This window comes from Aulostomus chinensis, chromosome 16 (assembly GCF_037954235.1).
Source record: "Aulostomus chinensis isolate RoL2024-O1b breed Wild chromosome 16, RoL_Achi_v1.0, whole genome shotgun sequence".
Taxonomy (NCBI): Eukaryota; Metazoa; Chordata; class Actinopteri; order Syngnathiformes; family Aulostomidae; genus Aulostomus; species Aulostomus chinensis.
The window spans coordinates 24,042,973-24,070,932 of record NC_141335.1 but is presented as its reverse complement, the minus strand read 5'-3'; the positions used below and the strand labels follow the sequence as shown (position 1 = coordinate 24,070,932).

The window sequence follows — 27,960 nt, the reverse complement described above, 5'->3', positions numbered from 1 at the left end:
TGACCATAAATCTTTTATCCTTCTGCTGACAGACAACATGACACAAAAAGCTCCCCAGTGGAGCAATGAAGGGAAAATGGCGAGAGCGCTGTTGTCAGTTTTTGAAATTGCTTCTCTGTGTATAGCAATTAAACAAAACATATCCCAATACATAATGTTAAAGGATTTTATTTTGCAGTGAATTTACAAGTTGAGTGCAGTAACCCGGGATGTGTTTGCTGCTTATCTTTTATGACACAGGTTGGCCCGAGGTGCTGGCGTTCCTGCCGACACGCCGCCTGTTTTTCCCAGGTTGTGTTGAAGCCATTGCAAGGTGAACAATGGCTGTGTTTTATGGTGATCACCATGAGTCGTTGCTCTGGCCAGGAGACCAGTGGGGGGTTATGGATCTGCTGGGAGCCTTCGGTATGGATTTATGAAAGTGTGAGGCTGGAGGGAAGGATCAGTCACCTGCCTCTGTTCTCCATTCTCCAGGAGGACACCAGCGAACAGCAGAGGACGTGTAATCTGAGACAATTACCTTTTGACAAACAGGGACGGTTCCTGGCTGTTATCCACGTCTTATCGAGCTCTTCCAGGAACTTTTCCAAGTCTAAAACATAAAATGTAGAATATTTAATTGGGATAGAAAGTACTGAAAATGCAGCATCTCTCCTGAAATAACTGACACCTCTCCTCTTACAACGACACACACACACACACACACACACACACACACACACACACACACACACACACTCACTCTGAGAAGTCTGGCGGCACGTGGCTGTGCACCACAGGGAAGCAGGACGTGTTGGTAAAGGTCCCTCCATGTGCGGGGTGGCTACATTGGCGGGGCGAGCAGGGGAGCGTCCGGATCAAGTTTCCCCCTCCTGCTGTCTAATTATTGACCCATCTGGTATTGTCTTTTCAATTGTTTCAATTATGATGGCACTGGTGCTGCTCAGCACCCTGGCGTTAAAGCATGCATAATTCATGTGCAACACCCTGGACTCCACTCAGAGCTGTGGGTTTGAGCTGAATGTCAATACTGCCTCATGCCCCCGGTGGAGCAGAGGGTTGTCTGTATTGACAGCAAGGCAGATAAGGGGAGCAAAAGCAAGTGCTGCCAAAGACAGTGGATAGTGATGCTATCAGTGTATAGGTGCAAAGAATTTGTGTGTGTGTGTGTGTGTGTGTGTGTGTATGTGTGAGCGAGAGAGAAAGAGAAGCAAGCCAACTTCACAGCTTGTGTTTGCCTGTCGCCTGCTATCTGACCTCATTATTGTCACCCCGGACCTTGGAATCAATCATCTTCAATTACTCATGAACCACAAGCCGCGCCACTGTTGACTAGGAAATCATAGCCAAGCAAGGGTTAACTTGCCTATCAGAGATGTGACTTCAATGGCCACACTGTCTGTCGCCTCCATCATGAGACTGTACACAGGCTGGTAAAGGTTAGGGTCCATCAAGAGGAAAAGGTTCAAGGAGTGTGACTGTTCATTAAGATGTGGGAAGATGAAAGGTGGAAGGGGTCACTTCTCTGACACCCTGCTGTAATGGAGGTGCTCCCAGGGAAGCGCTACACAACATCTGTAAAATGTGTCATTACTCGGTGCTACTAGCAATTGTTTACCCACAGATTGGAGCTCAGCAGATGATCAAAATGACCTCATTGTTCACGGGAGCTGCTTTATCCACCTCTGTCTTTTGCCAGGTGGACATTCTCTCTCCACACGAGACAATGGAGGAAAATAAACACATTTATGCAGATGACGTGAGTGCACAAGAGCAATAGCAAAGTTGTTGCTGTTCAAAATTGTTTAATGGTGATATTTTCAGGCACACCGCCTGTTGGTGGGAATATTCTACTGTGTTGATGCCTCACCGTTTTTTATAAAGTGCATAAAGACAGAATAGGGGTGGAAATGCTCCTCTGTTAAGCCGGCGGTGGAACTGATGTCTGTGTAATGGCCAGTTTAGATCAGAGATTCAGTTGCAGACCAGCACATTGCACATTTTTGCCAGTCTGCTACACCTGTCAGTTACATTGCTGCAGCTTCCCCACAACTGGTAGGTCTCATTTGTATAAATCAGCCTTGAAATGGACAGTTAGTCAAACTAAAACACCCGTGTTCCCGTGTAAAAACCTCACAGGTCTAATTACTGAATGCCAGCACGCTAAAACCAAAGGCTGGGCGACATTACCGTAGTTTGGTGTGTTTTTGCACAAACACTCAAAGTAGCGTAATAGCGGGTATATTTTTACAGGGATATCACAAAATCTGTGTGGTGTGTGAAAGAGGCTATTGATTTAGCAGTTGTGACTCATGCAGTATTCATACAATGACCTCTTGCAACAACTCACCTTCAATTGCACAAGTGCTCTCAGTCACACTGGCCTACTGGCCGTCAGCTCTGTCTGGGGTCCCCTGCAGTCACGCTGGATGTGCGCAGAATAAGCTGTCAGACTCGTAACAAGACAGAGAAGAGATTTCACTCTGCTAAATGCATCTCTGAAGACCTCAGCCTGCTCCAGCTAAATGATACCTCTGCCTTGAGGGGAAAATGGCACACTGGGAATATTAACCCTCTGCTCCTCATTCAAGGACGTTAGTTTAAATGAAACAATGTGGGGTTTTTTTCTCCACATGCTGAAATCATTGGACAGTGTCAATCAGGAATGTAAACGAATGTGTTTTAACTGATATTACAAGACTACAACTGCTGTTGAAGAGATGAGAGAAGCGTTCACTGTGGTGTCGTGATGCATATCCTCACAGATGGAAATCATTGGCCCAACAAGTTACGTTAATTTAATCTGGATTACATCTTCATTGGTTGTAGCTGTCTGTTTTACCTGTTCCCCCTCTGGCTGCTTTTCTGCAGACATGGCAGGGACCTTGTAGCAGGGAACCAGACCCCTCTGGCAGCTCTCACTCCCAAACTGTTGGCGCGTTGCGGTGGCGCGTAACCTGAGGGGCTCAACTCTGGGACACGGTGAACTCCCGGAGGAACTGTTCAATTTGACGATTGAGAGAGTAGCCAGATAAACAGGAGATTTTATTTTGAAAGGGTGCTGTGAGCTGCTCTGTTTGATTTACCTCTAATTTGAATTTTCTTCACAGCACATCCTCCACAATAGAAAAGTTCTGTACTTCTTTTATGTGTGCTTACTTACCTATCATTCCCAACTTTGTTATGTGGGATGTGCGTGCTCTTTGATCTTTTTCACATTCTTCATAGTAAAAATCCCTGGATAGAGGAAGCCGGCAAAATCTTTGTCTCCTTTTTTGACATTTGTGCGGAACATTAACATTTAGGCCTTGTCTTTTACGTCGTACTGACTGATGTGCCTTGTGTTGTGATGTCAGTGGTCCAGCTCTAAGGCAGGTTGAGAGAGTGGGTCAGAAATCTACGAGCTCAAAGCAGACTTTGACTTGCCTTGATATCATTTGGAGTGGTATGATACCTTTCAGGGAGCAGCATAAAACACTGTTAAATGTGGACATGAATTGTTTTACATTACAAGCTATATTCATTTTTTAATTAGATTATTCAAATGAGTCCGTATCTGAATTCACAGTGCAAACTAAACAGTTTCAGCCTGATCACGGTGTACAAAGCACCTTCTGGAGTGCAGGAACAGCAACAAATCTGAGCGGATATTTTGAACTTTTTTTTCAAAGAACACATTAAGGAACAAATAAGCCAGGAATCTCAAAGTGGATCAGAGATTTAAAAACAAAAAGATTTGCCTCCTCACCTTCATTTTCCCAACTTTCCTCTGTAAAATCAGGCGATTCTTTCCGAGCCCGGAAAAGGTTTGTCCTGTCAGAATTGCAGGCAGCTCAATGAAACTGTACAGTATAAATTGTAGCAATGACCTATTTTTACATCGGGGTTCAGCCGGGGGTTTTTCATAGATATGTGACAAAGACGAAGACACATAATTCAGTGTGGCATTTACTGCACAGGCTGTAGGTGTAGGGAGGAAACGACAGCAAACATCCTGCTCCCGGTGGAGGCTTCTGAGCAGATCCACCAATGAAAGACCCTAATAATGACGAGGTGATCATGACAGCCATGTTCAGACTACCTGAGAAAACAGGAAGGCACAGATATGGAGACAAGACAGCTCTTCTTCAATCCATTGTGCTCACTCTTGCGTTGTTTTTTTCTGTTGATGTAGAACACACCGTCATGGGGTTGTTACCCTCGCCTGGCATGGTGACACACACACAGCTGCACAGCTCAGCCCTCTGCTCATCCACCTCCTGCTCCGCAGCCACTGATGGGGTGATGTCGTTCTCTCTGGGGGATTTTTTATTTTTTTTTTGTCTTCTTCCCTTGCGCACGCAATGGCCTTCCTAGGTAGAGCCGCAGGGGGGCGGAGGGAAGGGAGGATTGCTGTTGGTCGTCAGGTTTGGAAGGGGAGTGTGAGGTGGGGGTGGGGGTTAGTGTGGCAAGCAGCTGCTTTCCTTTGGATCACTTCATTAATATCCCAGGGCAAAAATTTGAGGGGCTGCTGCAGACTAATTAGCCCTGTCTGACCCTGCGTCTCACAGAGGTTGCTCGTTTCCAGTTCCTGCAGAAGAAATCCAATGTAGCCCCCCGCCGCCTCACCCTACACCAATTTACCATCACTGTCTTCTTTTAAGAATATAGTGCAGAAACTGAAAACGAAGCCCCTCTGCTGAATTAATTTGAAAGTCAAAAGTTTTTGACACGTCCTTTTTTCCTCCAAGTATAAGCAGCAAATGCCCTTTTAAGCAGCATTTTCCAGTCGATAATTCTGCGCCTTGCAGGAGTGGAGGACAGAATGGTCAGGACTTCTACACAGTGTTGGAAAAAGTCTGATTATTTTGTCAGTCTGACCAAAACTGGACTTCTCAAATACACGAAAACACATAAATCTGACCGAATCGTACTTTGCAAAGCCGGATTAACATCCAACAACAGTGCATTTGGAGATTGATGGCATCCGGCTCGTCCCACTGCTGCATTTATCTCTGAAGCTGAACAGCAACAGTCTCATATCGTCATGCCAACTATGATGACAGCAATGCATTTCCTGACAGAAGAGGAGGCACACCTTACTCTTTCCCCGCTGAAGCTTTTATCAATTAGTTTTCAATATTGTTTGAATTATTTGTCGTTTGACAGGGACGAAGGTGAACCAGGTGCATCCAGCTGTAAGGGGGCGTACTGCCACCTGCAGTTTCAAAGGCAGACATGTTTCGGTGAATAAATCGATTGTTCTCTGTCCCTGAATACTGGGACAACATATGTCATTGTCTGTGTTAAAGGGAGTGCTGGAATGGCAGCGCAATGTCGTCTTGTAGACACTGTTGTGCTTCTCTCTAACACCACATGCTGGAGTAGCGGAGGCTTTGTTTGGCTCAGTGTACACAAGCAAACCTGCATAAAAGTGGGTCATTTTTACGGCAGTGTTGCAGCTATCGCATGTGTACCTGTCTTTGTCCATCAGTGAGTGTGTATGTTTGCGTAATGAGCAGTATCTGTGTCTCCTCGGGGCCAGCAGGGACAGTGTAGTACAATGGGAGCAGTGTGTGTGATTGGTACCAGGAGACAGGGAGCCATCTCTCATTAGTATCATCTGTTTCCCAGATGGTCGGGTCAGGGTAAGAGGGAGGCTTGATGAAAAGACTCGTCCTGCAGGGTGACACTCACTCTGCCATGCAGCACACTCTACAGCTCCTGAAGCCAAGTTCCCAGCTCTCACAGGTGATACTAGGGCTTTAGAGGGATTCACACTCAGAGAAAGAGAGCTTCATGTTCTCAATCCCGGTGCACAGCCATGTACCCGTGCTGAAACCTGATGACTTTGACTGAGAGGTACATAGAGGGGAAGAAAAGTTAACTCAAGAAGGTGACATTTCAACTCGTGACTTAAAAAGCAAAAGGAACGCAATTATTTTGACACCTGCTACTCTCAAACACATCTTCACTCCTCACCTCAAATATTTCCCTCCAACATGCTCTAATGATTTTTCAATGGCTCATTAGAGTTTAACTCGGGTCCAAGAGAAAGCCAGGGAGCTTTGTGACATGACTCAACACTGTGAACGAATGCAGAAGTGATCTGCTCCGTGGCCTGCAAGGCAACAGCAGCAGCAGCTTCAGCGGAGAGGGAGAAGATAATGAGTGCTTTCACATTTTACCTTGAAAACTCACCAAACGACCCTCATACCAATTAAGAGCTTGTTTTTCACTGGAGTGGCCATTATCAAATCTGACCTTCCAATTATTTTCCTCATTTTCCTCCTGATTCTGTCACCCCGGTGTGCCTGCGTGGCCCTCAGAGCCTCTCATGATGGGCAAAGAAATGGGGAACTGTACTCAAAGCTGGGATCCAAAGACAGACACACACGTGCCCGCGCGCAAGCACACACACACACACACACACACACACACACACACACACACACACACACACACACACACACACACAAGGGCTACCATCTTCTTGTCTTTTGTTTTTCCTCTTTTTTTAGTCCCTTTCCAGATAACAAACTTCACTAATCCCTTCATAGACCAACAATACTTTTCATAACTTTATCATTGATATGGGAGCTCAGATGTTAGCTCATTAAAATATGGTTGAGCTTGGTGAAATGCTGGGACCTGCTACCTCCCGTTGTAACAGTTCAGGGTGAACGTTAAACCAAACCAGGGTTTGAGGACCAAGTTCTCTGGTTTGGTTCAGACCTTTGTACCTTTCATGAATCCCATCCTGTTGTGTGTGTGTGTGTGTGTGTGTGTGTGTGTGTGTGTGTGTGTGTGTGTGTGTGTGTGTGTGTGATGCTGATGCTTGTGGAACAGCTGCAACTGGGTCACAAATCCTCCAGTCACTGGATACTCCTTTTCAGTCCCAATTACTCTCACAGAAAGACACAGACCACGAAGCCCTGACGAGTCGGTACGGGACCCTCCGTGTTGGTGTCAGAGAGAAATAAAGTGCCATCATAAGCTTTCAGGTTATATGTATGTAATATTTAATTTGACAAAGCTTATACTACATAAATATTAAATTGTATCCGCTAATCGTAGCAAGAGCTACATTGAAGATTTTTTAATTGACAAAAAAAGGACATTTAAAAGAGAAATAGAAAGCATAAAATAACAACAATTAAGAAATTAAAATGACAAGTAAAAGATTAAAGCATGCTTGAGGACTTTTTTTTTCCTTTTCCTCCATCCTTCTAAACTCCTGTTAACACTTTTGTCAGTCTTTAATGTGAAGACATTTATTTAGGAAAATACGGTTGAACGTTAACACTCCTATACATGGATAAAAATTCACTAGCTAAACACTTTGCTGGTATTTTCCACACACGATGACATAACTGACATTTGTCTTGTTGTTTACTCTGCCTAACCAGGTTCTCGAGCGCTCGGAACATGTTTCTGTTCTTCTGCCTTCAGTATTGGGGCTGTTAGCGTCTCTGGAACACAAACATGATTTGGGGAACTTGCTGAAATTGCAATATTTTTTTTTCTTGGAAGAACTGAATTCATAGTCAAGTGATTGTGGTTAAATTTCATCAATTGCAATATAAATGAATTGTATTTCAAGTAAAATTAAACAAAAAAAATCTGCCAGCTCCTTTGAAAGAAATCTTGAAGTGTTTTCTACTAAATTACTGTCAGCAAATAATGACAAGTTTGTCTTTGAGAAACTGCAACCCAGACCAACCACAAAGACTTTTATAAAGCTAAACTAAACATGCCAGTTTAATTAAGAATATGACATTCTAAACATGTCCCCGTCTCTTCAATAAAATAATACGGTACATTTGAACTGATATGAACATTTGACCCCTGCCTGTGTTCTGATACTTCGGAGGTCATCTCAAGTTCCGCTACAAGAGAGGACGTTGTTTTATTCATCATTCCTGAAATCTGGTTTCTGTCAGACTGCAAGTAATGAATGCATTTGCATTTTCAGCAGAACTGCGAATACAAGCAGGGACCACATGCATAAAGCTGAGCTTAGTTTCCATAAAGTGATGCACAGCAGTTGTTGGGTCTACAAAACGGCAACGTGACATTGAGGCAGTTCTAATGTAGAAAAACACAACTGGAATCCGTCCAGAGCAGCTATCCTATAACATCGTAGTCCTTCACAATCTGCAGTATGGGTGAAGTTGCCTGAAACAATACTGCAAATCTATGCTTGAATAATCTCTTCACATCATTTGTACCAAATACCACAGCACAACTACAGATCATTCACCTCACGAGTCCATTCAAGTTCAGTTTTGCCTAAAACTCTGTACTTGTGAAAATAAAACCAAAGAATCCAACACGTTTAGTGATTCAAAAAAGCGTGATTACTCTTGTTATCAAGTCTTTGACTGTCACAATCAAGCTGCCAGCTACTTTTTTTTTGTGGACACACATCAACCGCTTCTGTCTGACAATCAGTCCAGAGTACATGGCAGCCTAACTCTGGTGACCACAGCAAAGCTAATCCTGGCCAGAACATTTGCAGCTCTCCCAACATTAAGGCATCAGACAAAGAAACCCCCAGCTCTTTGTGTTGTGTCTGGAATGAAGGAAGACACCGTGTCCTCACTGTCTGCCTCCTCTTGAACCATCTACTCTCCTGCAGCAGTAGTGCGAGCCAGGGAAGAGGCGGTGTCACCCCACTCAGAGGGAAGTAGATTGCATCGCAATATATTTTCCTGTTTTTGTTCGAGTTTGCTTTCGACAAAGCCCAAGTGCATTATTTTGGATTAACACTTGTAATATTTAAAGCTCAGCACCCAGACTCGGGCAGCTTCATAATTCTGTTGCATATGCAATTCAGTTGAGTACATTATGAAACAGATGGCCCCTTAGCAACCAGACACTTTGAAGTTGGAGGATGTCTGGCTTCTGACTAGCTATGTCATCTCAATGAATCTGCTGATGTGAGACGCACTGCAGCCCCTGTAACTACCTCATTCACACTTATTCTCCCTTCGTTTCCACTGAGAAATGAAGAAACTTATTGCCGGAGAAAGATGTGCACCTTTACAGTTCCAGTCAGGATTGCTCGCTTCCAGCGGAAGTGGATGGAATAAACGTGGCAAACCAGGCCAGACGGTGTCGTGCTTGTCGTGTACCGTTGCCATTACTGTGATGTTCAAAGACGATCCTGAGTTTTACAAGAGAGGTAACTGAAACGACTGAGATCACGATGGAGGAATCGCTCCAAGGCGAACCACTGCTGGTGGCCCTCACGTATTTAGCAGTGACAACATTACCCCCCCACCCCCTTTAGCAAACCCAGTAAATGGAGGTCAACATTATTGCTGGCGGAAGCACTTCTCCAGAACTTTTTATTTCATCCCCATTAAGTTTTATTGTGTTATTGATGGAATCATATGAAAGCAATATCTCTGCAGGTCTCCGTGTGCGGGCTTTGTGAAAGATGAGATTCCAGCATCAGGCAGACCCACCTGTTTCACCTCATGTCAGCAAGAGTGAGTTGGTGGGTGTTTTTTCAGTGCACACACACACTCACACACGCACACACAGATGCGTGAGTGTTTATTTGTGTTAGGGGACATCAATGCAGATCTTAAATTGACCCCAACCACAGGGAGCTCAGTGAATTATTTGCCCCGAGAGACAACAGAGCGTCTACATATCAGCCGGTTTAACGGTTTGCATTTGATTGACAGCTAAATTTGCTGTGTAATTTCAGCTCCTCGCGCAACACACACTTTTACCTCATCATTGTTCCAGCATCGCTATTGTTAGAAAGGCTTGTTTGCTTTGACTGTTTTTAGTCTTCTTTCTCTCCACGTGTGTATTTTTGGAATTTGTTTCCGTCTCCATCTCTCACCAGCTGCCCTTTGATGCTTTGTTTTTCAATTACCTCCATTAATTAGGCAGTTGTAAGCTTCTGACATTGTGTCAAAAGAGCCGAAGTGGAGAGTTAAAAGTGTGAATGGTAATTGATTTCGTTCAGCTGCTCCCACAGTAAATGCTCACTCATGAACCGAGCACGCACGCACAGGTAAATAGCAGGAATGAAATGTTGTAAAATAGCAGCTCATGCCTCAGCCCACACGTGAATGAAAGCGCTACTTCTTGACCTTGCTTTGCCTTTTCTCCATGATGCTGCTGTGGCTCAAGGGGCGAGCTTCGTCTGTCTCCAACAGATTTCTTTCATGTGCTGACAGATGGTGGACTTCCTTACTACAAGTGTATTTAAACAGCTTTTAATTGTAATTAAAGGCTTCCTGTCTCATCTGATCCTGCCACGTCAAAGGTCTCTGTATTAGAGACCTCTGGGGTTGAAATACGCCCGTCATTGTTCTTGACACGGACTGAATTTTAGAAGATACTAGCAGCTCGTTAACTTGAAGCATCACTGTATCAAGAACTCGTTTAAGATACCAGCAGCATGCATGCTTTAATGCGAAATTTGCGCTGTCAAGTCCTGAGAGCACTGGCGGCGTGTACGTGCTCCGTCTCTGCTGACTGCATGTGATGTTTATCAACTGTTAATGAGATAGTATTGACATTTCATTAATCCCTGAAATTAACATTCTACCTCAAGTGGTTGGTGTGGGCCTAACTAAATCATTGTAGTTTTAAAGTGAATTTATTAATTTAAAGCGAGGCTACCGTTTCTAGAAGTTATACTCAATTAGGGCGCACATGCATCCACACACACACACACACACACGCGCACGCACACACACACACACACGGTTTAACTAACACTTCTAGTGAGGGGTTCAATAATTCATCATGTGGAATGTGCTTGAAGCAGGGTTATATTCTCATTCAGAGTGAATTCCAGTTCACCTCATATTTATTTGTACATATCTTCGAGGTCTAACGACCTGTAGATGCATTGAGATGCCGCGACGGTTAATGTATAAAATGAAACTAAGTCCAGTCAGGCAACCTGTATCAGTACAAACCTTGAACTGAATCCGTGATAAATGGAAGGCAGCACTTAGAGACTTCTTGATGTGACAGCCATACCTCCATTTTTTTTTTTTTTGCATAAAAACGAGCTCCTGCTTTCTCTACCTTGTTCATCGGTGTCTCTCTGAGTGACGTGGCAGGGGAACACGCGCCCCCCCCCCCCCCCCCCCCCACTGCTGAGGCTCCTCTTCATTTCCTCAAGAGTTGACAGACGGTGAGGAAATCGCTGTCATGCCCTCAGACATTCTTATGTGTGGAATACGTTTGGGTATTTTTCCTTGTCGCAGCAGTAATCCTTCTCCTGGTTGGCTGGGCCGCCTGTTCGGGGGGAGGCGGGCATGATCCTCCCAAGTGCTTTGTCCTCCTGATGAAACTCCTCGCCGTCAGGTGAGAGGACACAGCGGTAGCATGTGTTAGCTCCCCAGAGCAGCGGAGAGGGTGGAGCAATAACCAGAACAGCTGGCTGGGAGGAGGGTGCGACATGGAGGGAAAAGAGGGAAAAAGCAACAACTTTGGGTTTTATAAATTGTCATCACAACAGTGTTCCTTTCCGGTGCACTTCCTCTGCACGGCCAAATTTTATTAGGAAAAGTACAACGCTCATCATATGAGGGCACCATCATCATCATCATCATCATCATCTTAAATACTAAATGTGTTGTGGAGTTTGTTTACAGATTCTCATTTAGAGTCTTTCATTCAGCAACAAATGAGACTCCTAATAAGATGTTACCATTGTAATGCCTCCTCTCTCTCTTGTTAGTGGATTTATTAAGTCTACCAGGATTCATTTTTTGTAACTCGTGTAGAATTAACAGACGAAGTGACTGACACTGTTGTGTTGCATCATATCTCATCGTGTGTCCTGTCCACACGTGACAGAACACGAGGGGAGCCGCATGTCTCAGTGGGAGAGATGCACACCTCCATGGTAGTTCTATACGTGGAAGCAGCTGCACCATCCCACCCACTGATGGGTTGGAGGATAGAATTTGACCGTGCAGAGGAAGTCATCTATGGAGGAACATTTTGATGCTGACGTTCCTTGTGAACTTGACAAAAAGTTTTGCAGCAACATCTTCCAGTGTTGGTATCAAACTGTATTCCGCACTCGGTTCAATCAAGCTGGCTCAGTGACCCACGACACTTCTGTCTCTGCCTTTTACAGAAACACCTTCCATCTTTCTCTTGAACTTAGTCCACGCGTGCATTGTGATTGTGTGGCGATGCAATGTCAGTTTTTTCACCGTCTGCCAACTTCTTGGGAAATGAAGAGGAGAGACAACAACGGGCAGGAGGGGAGCGCTTGTTTTCCCGTGAGGGTCTGGCAGCAGGCATGATGTCACTCAAACACACAGAGGGAGAAAACAAACTAAGAACAGCGGTTACGTTTCCATCCAAATGTGTTGTAAATTAATCAAATTCAGCAAAGGAAAATGTAAATTTATGCACACTCAAACCTCAAATTAGCACAGATAGAGATGAAAGAAAGCGGAACAGGGAGATAAAACCTTAAAAATGGGGATTTTGAACAACTGATATTACGTATTACTGATGTTACGTGGCCTTGGACGAGTTCTGGCCAGCCGCAACCATCAAGCGATCAAAGTACGTCGGAATGTATTCATCATGCATTTACACACCTTCATGTTAAAGGCACCAACGTTTCCACCTCCCCCAAGTGTACAAATGTTTTTGCGATATTTAAAGATTTATTCAGATTTTCAAGGTTACCTAGCATGAGTATTATGTGAACAACTTCCAGTTCATATATATATATATATATATATATATATATATATATATATATATATATATATATATATATTGTTTACTTCTAGCTGTTAGCAAAAATCAAGAGTTCTTATCAGCATCACCTTGATGAAGATGAATAACTGCTCACCCCTGTCAGACTCCAGATATTATCTCCGGCAGGAAAAAAGTCATCAGCTAGCTATATTTGTGGTGGATTACCCTGAAGATTATGTATTTTCCATCAGCAGTTCTCACGGAGCATGATGGCAGGATCCCAGAGGGGTGGAACCGCTTATTTGCTCTGTTGCTATTTTAGACACAGTAGGATTGGACACGAGGCATGTTGCTGGTTAAGGAGGCAGATTACCTGTGGAGGTTTTCTATGTTGATTTCTCCTCCATAAGAAGCCATTAGCCTCCGGGGGCAGCAACGAGGTCTGCCCATTATTCAGGGACAAGGTGGTGGAAATGGAGAGGGATAAGACACAATGTGCTCAGGGCCAAGCCTCTCACTCCCCTGACCTGCTTCTCAAATGGCTTTTCCACACTCTCATAGAAGGCATTGCGCTGCATTTTAAAGAATAATAGAATCACTGCCTCCTCCCTGAGAAACTATTTTAGCTTTGTAATTCCTTGTCACCAGGGCATTTCTTTGAAGGTGACTTCACTGCAAGTTTTCTTTTTACACCTTAGAAATGCTTATAATAAGAATCAAATGCCCCTTCAAACAAGGGCGGTGTGAACACTTTGGTTGCTAAATCAGAAAATGAGACTGAAAGGTTTTGGTCAGTGCACCAGGAGGAATTTTGCGTCTCTGTTACTCTTTAATCTCTGCTGCACTTGACCTTTGCCTCTCAATATTCAGTAAAACTTTTAATTCATTCAGTCTTCCATCCAATTTTCAGTCTCCTAGCTGGAAAAGACCTGTATAAAATCTTACCACTTGTGTGCTTTTTACTGTTTATGCCACCTTAACAGTCACTGATCAGAGACTTAGCAATAAAACTCATTAACTGACTTCTTGCTATAGATCGGAAATCAGATTCATTTAATCTGAGTTTAATTGCTGTTCCAGCCTTTTTTTCTAAAGCAGAGCTGCTGCTGCTGCTGCTGCTGCTGCTGCGTTGCACTCCATGCATTTATATTCCTGCATATTTGATGTGCTTTTTCTATTAAAGATTAATCTGTGTGTTTACACTGTTTTGGAAAAATAAAAACAAAATAAAAAAGTCAAATTTTATACATGATTGTTCGCCCACAGTTGAATCACACAAAACACTGTAGTGTCATAAAGTGTGTGAGCTACTGCTGTTGGGAGGGTTTGCTGCTGCCGGTTGGTGACCTGAATTGTCTCACTCATCAGAATGTTGCGATCGCGGCAGCACGGGAGAGTCATGTATTTATTTTTATGTGTAAGGGATCATTTTATCACCGCCTCAGGACAGTATGTGTGTCAGACAGGACTGACACCTTCTGCTAGTAAATAGAAGCCAGTAGCGGAGCATTAAATGCATACATTTTAGTTGCACAGTCTCCAAAAAAGGTGACTAAATTGTAACGTCAGGGACCTGTGAAGACAAACGGTCACATAGCGGGTTGAAATCCATCACGTCCAGGTTAGTTTTGGCCTGCTGTTCATCAATGAGATATAGATTCTTGTTTATTTTGAAATGATTCAGAAATCCTCGCCTCCTTGAGCTGCAGTCGCTCGGATAAGGAGCTTAGGCAAATATCACCTGCTGCTTTTCCTCCTTCTTTTCTATTCTAAGCAGCGCACTCTGTGTTTATAAGAGAAAACACACCACCCCCCCCCCCCCATACCAAGGGACCCTGAAATTGCTCTTATTAATCAGAGCAGTGATAATGAGCAGTGAATAATAACCATGGGTGGAGGCCTACTGAATGCAATGAGTTGGAAAAAGGAAAAAAAAAAAGGGGGGGGGGGGAACTGCGCTCCCCTAGAGAGGTGTTTATTTGAGATTTGAGGATTTGAATGTTTCTGCACTCGTCTCCAGAGACGGTGTGTTGGTATTTCTGCCACTGACCTTATCCCTCACATGTGCGGCACCAGCTGCCATTCCCCTCCTCCCCCTCCTCCCCGCTTCTGCATCCTTTGTACTACAAAGCCTTTATTCTCCTCTTGGAAAACATAAATTAAAAAGGTTTTTATAGTGACGCATTCATGCTCTTAACCTTCACCTCCTGCAGCCGCGGTAGAGCTTCCCAGGCCCACGTTATGTGGAGAGGTGTGACGCGTGACAGCAAAGGCTAAGAGAATAATCGGGAGTTTCCAGATCATTCAAAAGTATTGGCTGGTTGGTTTGATTACATAAAATAAATCAAGTTTACAGAATAATTGAGAACGAGCAATTATTCTTGTTTACTCAGTGTAATTGTGTAAGTGATGATCGTTGCCTTTTACTACATTATTCTACCACCACCAACCAAGAGCAAACAGTAATTCAAACTGAAAATTCAGTGCTGTGGACTTTCATTCATGATTTACTCTTTAAAAAAAAAAAAGAAAAAAAGAATATCACAAAACCTCAGTAAAGTCACACTGTCACTCCTGTGCACACCTGCCGTGTTTTTCCTCATCTGCACAGTTTAGTCCTTCATCATTAGTCTTCGTCACTCGCCACGCACGTTGTAAATCCCTGGCGAGGTTTTCACTCTCCTGCTTGAACAACAATAACAAATATCAGACCTAACGTGTCCAGCACTGCCCTCCATACTGTGGTGCCCCCCCAGGTTTCTTGGTCTCAACCATCAGCATTAATGTACCAGCTCCTGAGGTATCAAAGCAAACTGCATTTTCCAGTAGTTGTTGTCAAATGTGAGGGGACTTTTCAACTCCCGCTGCTCTTTGACTTCTATTTTAATGGAGTAGAAGTTGGAAATACAGAAGATGGCATCCACAGTAAGTGTTTACACATGATGGGAGCCAGAAGGCCAGTAAAGAGCCCTTTCTAGTCCATTACTGCAGACCTTTACCTGGACTCTCTCTCAGATTGGAGCTTTACAGATAGAATTGTTATAATAGCCACTTCAAGCCTTGTGGTACTGAGCTCTGAGAAACCTCCCATCAACCTGATATTCTGAATATTTACAGATAAGCGGGAATCAGAAATCAAAAAAGAAACAAAAGTGATCCTGCTGTGTGAATATTTGTCAGTTAGACTCTCCATGCATGTACCCTACAACCTAGGAAGCACGTTGAAAGCAGAGACATACGATTCGTCTATTTTGTGTTTGAAAGGTTGCACGCGATGTTTGTACTTGTATCTTTTTTTGTTGTCGTTGTTTTACACTGCAACCAACGCGCCGTCTCTGTCAGGTCTCGCTCAAGAAAGAGAAGAAGAGACGAACAAGACTTTAGACTTCATCATCAACATTCCTACGGAGAATGTTACGATGTTATTAGTTTTTAAGGTCAAGGTCGTTTGTTTGCTGAAGTGTCCTTCTGTTTTCACATCTTGATCTTGCCCTCATTATACGGGGAAGGTGAATCATTCATGAAAACATGCGCCATCACTATGCAGATGTAAATGACATTTTATCATCATTTACTTGTAACTGCTTCTTTGAATCACAGTCACTGTTGGAAAATGTTTTGTCACGTGCCAACACGGTTCAGGTACCTTAAAGGTTTGGGGACAGAACACAGGAGTTTTGTGAGAAGCTGGGCTCCCAGCAGGACTTCAGCAGGACTTGAACCCCCATGTCCTGATGCAGAGGTAGCACTCTGCAGGTCCCCTCCATCCCGCACACCTGCCACCTGAGGCTGGCTTTGTTGGACCGAGAATTTTCTCGACTTCCAGTTTAATTTTTTTTTTTTTTTTACATCTTCAGTGAGATCACTCCTGTCAAGGTGTCACCTAGAAGGACTTAAGCATCTCATTGTCATGATCCTTGTCTTGAGTTCCTGTTTTATTTTGGAGTTAGCGTCCTGTCTTCCTGTGCTCCCTTCCGTGATGACCTCACGTGTGTCACCTGTGACTATTGCACCACCTGTGTCTCCTTTCCCTGTGTGTTTAACCTCTGTGTTTCCCATTGTCTCCTGTCGGTTCATTGATTCTGGTTCTGCTGCTGTAGATGTTGCTGGGGTCTCTGTCACTGGCCACTCACTCGTGTTCCCCAGTAAATTTTTAGTTTCGTATGTTTCGAACTTGGTCACGTTGTTTCTGCTTATGCGTCCAGGACTTAGGCCCCGTTTGTTTGCAACTTTATTTTTTCCTTCTGTACTTTGAACTACCTGACTTCTACTTAGGCACTTAATATCAAAAGACATTCGTTCGAACTCCATTGGGTCCCGCCTCCCCCGTTAAAAACCCTGACACTCAGAGAGCAACTTCTTCAGCTTCTGTCAAGAGGCTTGGAGGTCCTGGATTTCTCTCGGCCTTTTCTGTTTCTCATTAATTGCTGCCAATGTTATTGTTGGTTGAAGTTATTTTTAGTCAGTTCGGGCGGCCTCTTTCATAATCCACCCACGTGCTGTAATGTGTGAAGAAATACTCACAACAAAGCTGTTTGCTGTATCCGCAAAGTTCTGAAGTATGTGACAGCATATGTGCATGTACTTCTTGTACTAGTACGGTCAGTGGAGAGTCCAGTTGCACTGCCACACACATGCAGACCCTCAGCTGCTACCCTGATGCTCCTTTAATCCCTTAGTTTAGTCTTTTTCACAAAACTTGTTCTCATCTAGTATTTCATTCATCTCTCTTTCCTACTGTGCTGTTGCTCTTCTTTCATTTCATCAGCACGCACGCTTTTCTTTTTATTTCTTTACGTCAGCATTTTATCACCACAAATAAACCCAGAAGTGCTAGTTCATTAGAAATGTAGAAGCATGTGATTCATGTCTTCATCCAGTCGTTCGCCATGATCTGCTCTCTCCAGAACAGCCTCATTCCAGTGATTGGAATCATGAGGCCCAGTAAAGTGTAGCTGCTTGCCGGCGCTCCGTCTTTATCTTGGCAGCCTGTTTGTTTTCAGTAGTTCATGATTAAATTTAGCTTAGATTTGCACCGAGGCTCCCTCCTCTCACCCTCGTCACTAGGTGTGTGTGTGAGGCTTTTTTAGATGCAAGTTGTGATTGATGAGGTTTTGATTGGAATTGCGAATGAGACACTTTCATTACTGTCTGTCGACGTGCATCCTGTTAGGGGCAGTAAAGTCTGGTGTGTGTGTGTGTGTGTGTGTGTGTGTGTGTGTGTGTGTGTGTGTGTGTTGTTGATGAGGAGATCCACTTGATGACATTTCTCATTTGGTTTCTACCAAAGCCACAGCTGCTGTGTGGAATAACTGGACTTCTCACTGGCCTTTGCTCATATTTTCATGAATTTAACCAATTATCTCCCCTTCACTCACACCGAGTAAAACCATTAGTCAAAACTGAACATTTGGGCAGACCGAGTCAGTGTGGCGGATTGAATGGATGCTAGAAAAAGTGAGGAGTGACTAAGGAGTCACGTCAGTTTATTTTGATCCACGGGGACTCCTGAGTCGTATAACCTCATTAGCTAAGTTGCTCAGCCAGAAGAGAGAGGAGTCGGCGTCATACAGTAAGATAGCCACTTTCCAGCTCTAATGTGATAATGCTTTGTAGTAAAATGAAGCTATGAGGCACAGACTCCTTGATGTCGTGCTGTAGAACATTTATTCTGCATCCTGCTGTGATCAGTTAGGTTGTCAAGACATGTTTTATTAGATGTGCTCACCTCATAATCATCACAACTGGAAACAGTTTGCATCTGCTTGTTCATTTATTTATTCAGACACCAAGTTAGCAATGACACAAATTGTTGGGAAAAAAAAACCAAACAAACATATGTATGTATTGATAGTTTTCCACCTTTTCGTGATGCCAGACTTATTTGCAAAGTAGCGCTCATCATTTCTTCATGCTGAGGAAGTGTGACAGGACGTTTAGCCCCTGGCAGCTTCCCTATTTCATGTCACATTATTTTGTGTTTTGTTCGGGTCACCTTGGCATGAAACAGAGGGACGCAGCGCCTGCAGCAGCTGTGATTAGAAAAATGTTTATCAGCAAATGATGTTTCTTCACCAGAAACAAATGGCACATCACGATTGCTGCTCAATTAGCAGAGGACAGCTCATTTATTTTCAGGTTTAGCCTAGGGTTCTCTTCTTCGTCAATTATTAAAAAAAAAAAAAAAAAAGGGGGATGAAAACAAAAGGAAAACAATTATTGCAGAAGAGGACAACAAGTGTGTGCCAACAAAGAACACTGTATTGTGTTACCACGCTCGGTTTTGGCAGTTAGTATCGTATACATAATTAATCTATAATTTACCAGCTGGAAATGACGCAATAATTCACTGTTGGAATCGGTATCAAACAAAACACACAATTTATTACCATAATCATTATTTGCCCTGAGACAAGTGATCATAATTTGACTTTAGAAGTCCCAGATCATTTTAAAGCCAACAAGAATGTTAATCTATATTTGTTCTTCTCTTTTCACTCAGATGATTTTTCATGCCTGTGACAACTTCGCTAGTCTTGTTTCGCCACTTGTCAACTGCCATTTTTAAGACACTTACAAAGCTTTAAAATTCTCGTGTGGTATTTACTGAGATTTCATTTCAAACTATTTGAATGCTACAGATCAAAAATATGAAACTATCTTCAGCTTTTCCTCGCCACAGATCTTACTTGAGGCATGTTGCCGTAAGCTCATTGACTCTGAGACAAGGATGCATTCGCATGCAAACTTATTTCCAGGTTTTAGGAGTATTTCCTGCTTTGTTCTGTTCCAGTGTAAAATTGGGATGAATTCAATAACTTTTACAAAAACACAGCAGGCACTAGTCACCACTTGATGGGTGTATTACACACTTTGGCGTGATACTGTGTTGAGAGATAAATGGTACTGTGAGAACTGACTGTCCCATAAATGCCACTCAGTCCACATTCGTCAGAGTCTGATGTGATTCATCTCTAATCTGCTGTCCTAAAGTGGGCAGTTGGCAGTATCACTAGTTAGTCCTGATCATCTGCCTTTCATAGTTCTCCTATTATCAGCGGAGAGACGCCGTGTGCTCTTTTTCTAAACGACCCTCAGCCTGACTGAACGTCTCGGCTCACATCAGACTAATACCATGGTTCAGATTATACACACGCTAACAGCTAATACACACAACTCCACCCTACGCATTCTGCTGTAATTCATGTGAAAATGAAAGAGTACAATGACGGATGTCTTCATCTTGACAATCCCTCCGTCTGCTCTCATCCTCCTCTGCGTGTTCTTTGTACTCAGGTCGTGTGTGTGTGTGTGTGTGTGTGTGTGTGTGTAACTACATGCATCATTTACACTGCATTTGTGAACCTAGCATCCAGGCATGTGTTCCTGTATTGAATCCGGGGGCTTTTGGGGGTGTTTTTGGAGATTACTTTTTTGATGTGTGGCAGTGTACAACATGTATTTGTAAAACACAAGCAGAATCCCAGTGGTTGGCTCATCCCTGCCGGCTCTCAGCACTGAAAAATGAAAGTACATCTCTCCTGCAATCACTCCACAATGACAGCACATAAGGTAATCCCTGTTCATGAATTCCAGCTCCCCTGGCATCATGTGCATAAAAATGATTTCATTCTTCATTTCTACCTCCTTTTTCTCTCTCAAACTCTCTTGATTAGTTGCATGACTGTAGGCTTCAATATCTGCCATTTGTCATGTTGGAGTGATGCAATTAGGATTGTATTCTCTGCGGTCTTAGAAGAAGAGGATCGCCGATAAAGAAGCCTGCCTGCGCCAGCCGGCAGCGCTCTAATGAGCTGACACCACTGTTGGTCTTACATAAACACTGTGAATTTTTATGCTGTGTTGGATGAACAAATACCAACATGGCCACAATTACATTGTGCTGGTATATCACACGCAAGTATGAGCTTCCTGCCACCCATCAGAAGCACCTTGCCAGCACGGGTCAGCGTTCGTTTTGTTTGTTTCCCCGAAAAGCCGCAGCATCACCAGCTATATCAGACGCTGAATGTTGCTGCTTCAATGATGTGTAGCACAACCAAACTGACATGAGTCATCATATTCCACCTGAGCTGGCAATGAGACGCATTTTCTTTACCAAGCGGGGATGTACCACACAATGAGATCAGTCCCCGCTGATGTTTTTCTACAGCTCCAATTCTACAGACCTCCAGGAGGTCGCCTCCCAGTGTGAACTCCTCTCATGCACGTTAACGTTCCCTCACATGTCTTCTCCTCCTCATTCTTCTCTCCGTGTCTTCATTGCAATCTTTTGTTCCCCTCAGCGTGCTTATCGCAGCTGCTTTCTCTGGCTCCGTCACACCTTGTCCATTTGCTATGTGTTCTGGTCGATGATAAATATTCAGGACTGTATCCTGTGAGCTGGTTCTCATTTCACAAGGACACAAAACTGATCATCTCATTTATTGCTTTGTGGATGTTTCTAAACTCCCCAAATAAAAAACACATCAGTCTTGACCTCGATCTCCTCAGCAGGCCTCTTCTATCAATGAAGAAGCAGTGTTGAGTCCTCAAATCCTCTACATAATATAATCTGGACCGGCCCTCTCACATTCTTTTGTCCTGGTCAGCACTTTGCTCTTTGCCCAGGGTGGAAGAAGCCATTCTGCCGGCTGTCAACACACAGAAAGATTCAGTAGTACTCTTGTCTGGATGATGGATCTGGAGTAGTCAAAGAGTGCTGACTCCTCACTGACCACCTCTCCCTCACCGCCACATGTCGGCTCCTTAGCCCAACAGCAAGGGCCGCCATGATGGATAGGGCATCCATCGCTGAGCCCTAGTGCACCTCCCCCACCCCTACCCTGCAGGGTCTTTGTCAGTCAGGCCTCTGGTGGCAGCTCCCGCTCTGACAGGCCAAAGAAAGACAAGCAGGTAAACACAACCGCCATGGAGAGTTCTCAGCTTACCCGCCGTCATCCTTCTGGGGTCACTTATAGTTTACCAGCAGGGTCAGCCTGGTGATGGATTTAGTTTGTACTCCTCTCATGCGTATCTTTCATTAACTGAAAAGATAAGGCCCTTGAAAGGATTTCTATTAGTTTTATAATGTGGCTCTGATTAATGCCATGTTTAGATAGCAAAGGGCTTAATGAATTTGATAGACGATCTGAGGTCCTCTGTCCGTGTGGCGCCCTTAATTATTTAAACCAAGTTAAGTCCTGACATCAGTCCCATTAGTTGCAGCTTTAACATCTCTTTTCTCGAAGCCTAACCAGGCCAGCATCGCATCTGACACCAAGGCCTTTTCTCTTTCGGCCAGATACTTGATTCAGCTTGTTTCACTTTCAATCAAGAAAGTCTGAAAGAGGAAAAACACCAAGGGAAACAGACCTGACACAATTAAACGCCACCGGTGACCTGATAGGTTTGTTGAACTGGCTGATTTCCATTAGAATTGGAAAAGACAATCATTTCAGTGTTCGCTCATATGCTCCCTGAATTAAGTCTCGGTCCTGGTCCTGTCTGTGTGGAATTCTCCTCTTTTTCCCGTGTTACAGCTCAGCAATCTGTTTTCCTCCCACACGTGCATGTATATGTTTACGTGAATATCAGTTTCAGGCAGCAGATGAACTGAGTGCACAGAGTCAATAGGAGAAAAAAAATTCACACTTTTTTTTCCACTGTGATTCAGGAAAAGCTTCTCTAACGCAATTAAAATGTTGGGCCAGTAATGTGAATAATTGGTCCCAACCTTTTAATATGAACTAGAGCAGCTGGTTTCCTTCAAGTGTGTGTCGGCATTATTTCCTGACTGAGCTTCAGTGTACAAAGCAATTTGAATGGAAAATGTTATCATGGACAAACACACACACACACACACACACACACACACACACACACACACACACACACGCACGCTTTGGTTTAACATATCTTTTGTGCCACTTCCTAAGAATACAGACCTGACAACATTTGATGCATAAATGTTGTGTGCACACAAGCATGAATACATCGATTTCTACACAGAAAATGTGTTCGTTTTTTTTTCTTTTACAAAATAACATGCATTGAAAACATACATTTCTCCTCACATGCTTCACACACTGTGAGTGTTTGGCTGCAGGCTGATGAAGAAAAGCCAGAAAAGAACATGGAAGTTGGAACAATGTTATGACTGTACCATCATTTCAATAAACTAAGTCACCATTTTATTTAATTGGATCATGATTGTATGAAACATCAAGCAGTGCCTAATGACTGCAATGTTGGTTTGGAAATGAAGGATTCGCCTCTACCAAGTTTCAAGAGAACCAAACCAACTGGTGACTTCAGTCACTTTTGCCACCCTAAATATTTGACCAGTCTTTGTCAGGACCCAGAGCAGAACTAGAAGTAATCCTGAGGCTGATCCAAAATCTACAACAGAGGAGATACAGGATTTACTACAAGCTGGGTTAATGATTTTACCCCAGACCTGGCCCATGACAGTGTGTTGTGGTCTGTCCGTGAGCCCAGAGTCAAGAAGCTCTGTTAACTTCTCTCAGCCAGAAACCTAATCCAGATTAGACGTTTTAGTCTGTTAATGCATTTGAAATCCATCTCATACACGCACTGTAAACCTGAACACATCTGGATATCACATGGAGGAGCTGTATATGGACATTTAACAGACCTGCCAGCTCCTGAATTCAAAGGCTGCGTCGGTGTGAGTAGAGCGGGTCCTGTTATTTCTGTCATCCATCTCATGTGAAACCAGAAAAAAACGTGAGGACAAAAAGGTCGTGAGCTCATGTCGCCGAGAGCAGACGCAGAAATCCTCAGATTAGTCCGTTTGAAGGTGAGAGGTTAGTTTAGTTTTGACCAAATTACAAACTGGCTTGGTGACATCAGTGCTGTTCTAGCACCAGGTTCTGCCTCGTGCTGGCTCCGGTGTCACGGCGGTAGTAACCCTCATCTAGACCAATTCTTTATTGTGTGCTACATCTCCGAAAGGTCATTCCTGGACAGAGTCCTTACCTGGTTCCCACAGAGTTCATCTGAGGAAAAGCTTTTTTGTATTCGCTTGAGATGTGTCGCATTTCAATTGATAAGAATGCAGTTTAAAGGAGAACGTCAGTTTCTTTCACTGAAGGCTTCCACAGGGAAGTGTTACTCTGGAACAGGTAATTCTCAGTTTGTAGCACAATGTCTCTCACATGGCAGCTCATCAGGTTCCTTGTTTATCAGTCAGGATTTCATCTCCAACAGAAATAATTAATGTGGAAGTAGAAGTGACATTTAATTGGTCTGTTGCTGTCAGCGTCATTTATCAGAATCAAGACCGACTGCATGCTGTCTTTGATTTTTCAAAACATGACATAAAAGTGAAATGGCCGGTGACTCCTTTTTGTCATTCTTTCTCTTTTCTGCAGAGAAACAAACCTGATTATGATTCAGAGGAAATCCTAAAAACACGCACAAAACATCTCATGCAACAACAATGGAACGATCTAGTAGACAATGACTTCATAGGTCTTCTTCTTTTCTGAGCTTCAGATACGACAGCCATGTTTGCAATGGAAGACTTTCTGCTTTGCGGCCACACACACACACACACACACACACACACACACACATCACTGTTGATATCCCAGGTTAGATGGTGAGGCACGCCGTCGGTGTCTGTCAGGTAGCCAATCAGCACCGAGGGCAGGACGAGCATCAACGTCAGGCTATGCAACAAATTCCCACATATCAGACGCTTGGTTTTTACTTCATTTCTTTCCACTCTTGAAATCTTTGGAGGAAAAAAAAAAGCAGTACGTTTGCATCGGTGTCGACATAATGAAGTTGGATGCTTGCAGACTGAAGATGGAAACAATTTTCTCTGATATCAACTCATCAATCAGTCATTTTAGCCTGGGTTGTGTTGTGGCGGTTTTTGTGTAGTCACTCAACTGTTACAGCTTCATGGAGCCAATGAAGCAATTTCTACTCTTCAGTACACACACACACACACACACACCCGCAATGCTCAACTCACCAGTTATTTCTCTGATGAAAACAGTGACATTTTCAACATAATGAACATGATGCGCAAAATAAACCAGCACAGAGCGATAATAATAAAAGAAATCCGTAAACTAACCTACTTAATTGAAGTCACTGTGACAGACTTAACTGTCACAATCCATCATCAACATTTAGATTTTTCTTTTCTGGGTTACCAGGCCACAGCAAATCTAGCCTGGAGCTCCACAAGGAAAGGGATCTAAAGAGAGATAATAATAGGGAGATAGCGACTGCAACAGTGAGAGAGAGAGAGAGAGTTTGCAAACTCATCACTATCTTTAAAAATAACAGTTTAACCAGTGCACATTTGATAAGAAGAACCCATCTGCACTTAAAAGAAATTTTCCTACCATGGCGCAAGGAAGAGAATTGGCAGCTATTCATTGGTTCTGATTGTCTATGATACATCAGTTGAGCCTGATAAAAAGAGAGAATCTCGGTTTCCTCTTTGAATTACATCTGCTTCCATTTCATATTGAATAAATTACTCTCCTTTTAAACTAGACAATTCCATCAACTGTTTTTAGTGGAAAGGTCAACCCATTTAACGCTGTATAATAAAGCTGAACCTTTCAAACTGATTCTCTATTCACTGCAGCCCCGTGGAAATTGAGTGGAGCAGTGTTGATAATATCCGGCCTAAAAAAAGTATTCTAAAGACTATTCCATGAAATATTTTGGGGTTAGCTCACTGTTCCCTTGTGAAGAAATTAAACCGTGAAAACGACAAATAAATGACTAAAGGAAGTTTGGCCAACAACAGGAGCTGCAAAAAAAGAATTGCTAATGGGCTGGCTGGAAAAAGACAAACTCATTGTGTTCTGATGAAATTTAAATGATGTTTTCAAGTGATTCCAATCAGATAAGTTTACAGTGGACATTGGGAAAAGTCTATGAAGTGTGTAATGAGGTGATACCTGATAGTCTCATGGGCCTGTGCTGCATCAGGCTGAAAGGCCTCCATCTGTCAGGGGCCACCAGTGGCTAATCTCCCCCTGCATGCTAGGAACTGATCCCACTCACCTCCAACCTGAATTATTCATTATTCACACACAGACTTTAGCCTGCACTGAACTCTATTTAGGCTTAGTAAAATACTTTTTTTTTTCTTCAAGACAAACAGGAAGGCTTACTTAAGTGTGAAGTAGCTGTTTTGCCCATCAGTGTCTCGCTCACACCTTCTGCTACTCCTTTATGTTGTTCAGATGACTAAGTGGGGAAATGGGCTGTGGAAAATGATCATCAATGCAGCTGGCTCGCCGACAAGAACGGAGCATTTTCTCTCCTGCTCTAAAGAAAAGGAACATCCATTCAAGCCCTGCACAATTCATTGCTCTCTTTATTCATTACATGCCTACAACTGTTTAGATTTCTAAGGAGTTTAGGGTTTTTTTTATCTCCATTTTTGGTCACTTTATGCGTGCTCTTTGTATTCTCTCTCCACGCTCGAGTAGTTATTATATTTTTGTGTGTTGCCCAGCTTTTTTACCCCTCCAGCTTGCTCTTAAAAAGAATCTACATGAACCTACATCCCTTCCATCATATTTCTAACCAGGTATCGGGGTCGTGGTGGTGAGGGCATGATGGAACCACAGTTTACTTTCCAGCTCTGCTGCTGCTACTGCTGCCGTTCGTTACCAGAAACAAAAGGAGCCATTTAAAATGATAATGAAGCACTTATTGTCTTATGGGGATGGGAAATGTGGCGTGTGCTACGTGCTGGCTCGTAAATCTCTGGATGTCACCCACGGCGTGTAGATGGATCTCCTCTCCTGTGGTTGTCTCCAGCCCTGTAGTATGCTGCTTCGGCAGACTAATGAACGTGGAGCGTCTGGAGAATGGTAAACAAGTGCCTGATTAATCGATCTTCTGCTTTCATTATTTTCACAGTGGAATATAAAATTTCCTGCGATGGAATGTTTCCTTTCAGTTTCCATATCTTTCATATTCACTGTATCTGCACCTCTCATACGCGTTCGGTTGCCCTGAGGTCTGGTAACTGGCATCATCTCCCTGTCTAAGTCTGAGTTTTGACTCGGCAAACATGAGGTATGAACAGTATTTATGTGGAGTTTAATAATATCCTTAAAATGCGCTGAGGCCAGGCACTAACGTTACACATCGCGGCCTCGCTGCGCATCGTCGTTTGACGAGAGGAAGAAAAAAACCTCAACCAGTTACAAGAATATAGTGGGTCAGGCCCAAGGCTTGTTTGACAGTTTGTCCAGGTCAATCTCATCTTCACTGGACTAATTTGTCACATGTTTATTAGTTTAATATTGAGGCACGGAGTGCTGGCTACAGTCGCCTCTTTTGTCACTTGAGCAGGTTTTTCCCAGTGGAAGAGCAAGTTTTCACACAGCACTGAAAACAAGCAAAAATCCAGTTCATGTTTTGTTTGATTGATGAACTTGCTTGGTGGAAGCAGTTTGGCTAGAGGGTGTGCGGGGGTGCGGGTGGATATCAGGAGTCCTTTAATCAGTGCCAGCCGTCTTCAAAGGCAGCACCTGTTTCTAAATTAAGCAACGAAGGAACATTTGAACCCTGAAATGTCCACTGCGATTATTCAGTATATCAGTCAAACGTAGCAACTTTGAAACAGTTGACAGAAAGATCAGAAATGAACCACACGAGATGTCTTTGGCTGTCTTAACTCTGTGGTTCATGTTTTATTAAATTATCTTTTGATATTGGTCTAATGAAAAATGTTATGTAACTTGTACCAAAAAAAAAAACCACTTGCAGTATTTGATGATGTATACGCACAAAAAGCACACACACAAGCACACACTCAGAGGTTGGTAAACTCCACCTAAACATACATCAGCGAGTTAAATAACACCGGATAAAACTCATCTTTTAAGGTTAAAGAGGTTAAAATTATGTTTCTCTGCAAAAGCCGCGCTGCTCCAAAAATTGCTGCAGTTAACTGAAAATTTAAAAAGGACCCAAAGAGCTGAGGCTCTTGGCTCACTCTCACCACACTGCTTCCTGAATCATTGAGGGGCCACTGGATTATCAATGCATGAGGAAGTCCTCAGTGCCACCGCTTTAGAGAAAGCCTTAAAAAATGTCCAAACAAGTACAACTCCACTGAATGTGTCTCCAGTAGTACGAGCGTACTTCTGTGAGCTTCGAGGGTGCTTCTGTGTCACAACCCCTTTCAGTGTGAAGTCTATAACACACACTTATAAATCCACATCCATCACTTGGAAGTAACTCTTTATTGTCCTGCAT

The 27,960-nt window shown here is 43.3% G+C and overlaps 1 protein-coding gene and 1 long non-coding RNA gene across 3 annotated transcripts in view; one reads left to right on the top strand and one right to left on the bottom strand.

The window, feature by feature from the left end:
- Positions 1 to 27,960, top strand: part of macrod2 (mono-ADP ribosylhydrolase 2) — a 439,675-nt gene that overhangs the window by 196,289 nt on the left and 215,426 nt on the right. The window lies entirely within an intron of this gene.
- On the bottom strand, positions 501 to 2,923 carry LOC147247912 (uncharacterized). Its single transcript, XR_015109451.1, has 3 exons — positions 2,843 to 2,923; positions 2,351 to 2,453; positions 501 to 592 (listed from the first exon to the last, which is right to left on the bottom strand). It is a non-coding gene; the product is annotated as an uncharacterized LOC147247912 (long non-coding RNA).